General features: G+C 41.0%; 1 long non-coding RNA gene across 2 annotated transcripts; it reads left to right on the forward strand.

Annotated features, from left to right (window-relative positions):
• Window positions 1-514: 514 nt before the first annotated feature.
• Window positions 515-1,378, forward strand: LOC123104001 (uncharacterized). Of its 2 annotated transcripts, none has more exons than XR_006450073.1 (2): window positions 515-726; window positions 965-1,378. It is a non-coding gene; the product is annotated as an uncharacterized lncRNA (long non-coding RNA). The 2 variants fall into 2 exon arrangements; XR_006450074.1 differs by having other exon boundaries at window positions 515-712.
• The last annotated feature ends 376 nt before the right edge of the window (window positions 1,379-1,754 follow it).

A 1,754-nucleotide genomic window follows, 5' to 3' on the forward strand; every position in this document is an offset into this window, starting at 1 on the left:
CCTTGGCCAATCTGGAACGGAGGTGGTACAAAAAAAGTTCTTCCGCTAGCTTAGTCCTCCCCGCTTATCTGTATTTTTGTTACTCCCTTTGTCCAGTTTTATTATGCCGAAATGTAATTATTGTCAAACTTTTACCATAAAATGAACTAATAAGATATAAATTATATAGATAAAATTATAGTGTGTGAATTCTCTTTTGAATGCAAATCCTATTATATACTTTTTGTATTATATAAATAACACAATGCGATTGAGTTATATAGATGATCAACTTTTGATCTAAAATACTAGTATGGCTAATAAACCTTGACGAGGGAGTACGCAAGTAGCCGACATGATCTACACCGAGTTACAAGTCCATCGACCCTTGAATCACGGGCACGTTGTCGTCTTCTTTAGCAGCCCCACGTGTTGTCCATTACGAAATCAAGTGTGTCCAATTTAGGAGCCACGTCGTGTACCACACGGTGCATGCACGCATGTGCAGAGCATCTTCTCTGCAAATGAGGCTAGTTAGCACAATAAAATAAGTAGTCGTGCTCCACGCCTGCATGTGTGAGAGCATCTTATCTTCTCTCGTGCTTGTCTCATGCATGTGGGAGCATCCTATCCCCATCTTCTCTAGTGATAGATCTTCCCTATAGATAGGCCTAGCGTTATGCAAATACTCATACCGGTCAAGTTCAGAGTGAGCTCGAGGTTCATTTAGCTGGTGAGTAGTGTTGGGTATGTATTCCATATTTTCCATTCCCATATGCTTTCTGTCAATAAGTTTCTCTGTATGCATCGTCCGCGTGGAGAGGCCGGGGTTATCCTCCTTTTCGAAAAAAGCTATATGACCAGCATTATGTTATTTTGATCCGTAGTCTGAACCAATAAAAGAAAGATGATTTGGTGAACTATTTGGGCCAACTGTTATTGTATTTGTAGTCTGAATTGAACTATTTTGATCAATTGTTTGCAGCTCACGGAATCGAGGATGAGCTGCGTCGCCCCAAAAGCCCCCGCCGGAGAGGAGAAGAAGACGTCATGGCCTGAGGTAGTGGGAAAGTCAATCGAGGAGGCCAAGGAGATCATCCTTAAGGACATGCCTGACGCCGACATCGATGTCCTTCCTGCTGGCTTGGCGATGACCCTCGACTTCAGGACCAACCGTGTCCGCATCATCGTCGACACTGTAGCGACCTCCCCTTCCATTGGTTAGCAAGCTTTGCGAGCGAGAGACAAAATGGATGCACTTATGCATGCTGATGAATAAGTTGTTTCAATAATGATGGATGAATAAATACACGCTGACCAATGGCGTGTGTCGATGTACTTATTGGTAAATGGACTTGACCAGTTATTTTTAATTTATGAGATGTGGGCTTGTTGTTCATGTGTTTACTAAAATGCTCATGAAATATGCATACTGTGGGCATGTTGCTGGATTATTTCAACAACTTAGACCTAATGATGGCATTAGAATGAATATACTAACCACACCTTAATCTACTTAGAGAAGAACTCGAGCCCCATGAGATATCTTAAATGGATTATTTCGTGCTTTGGACAAACTTCTGAGATGAGAATTAGTTTTAGTGTGACCCCGTGCCTATCAACATTATTGTTGATGAGGCTTAACCTTTTGCTCAAACCCTTTGCCGACATATAAGAAACATGATATACACATCTTTTTTTTCTTTGAGAAATGCATGAGACAAGTGTACCCATATATTAAGATAGGAAGTAAGAATCATATACAAATAACCACC

This window comes from Triticum aestivum, chromosome 1B, assembly GCF_018294505.1.
Source record: "Triticum aestivum cultivar Chinese Spring chromosome 1B, IWGSC CS RefSeq v2.1, whole genome shotgun sequence".
In the NCBI taxonomy this organism is placed as follows: Eukaryota; Viridiplantae; Streptophyta; class Magnoliopsida; order Poales; family Poaceae; genus Triticum; species Triticum aestivum.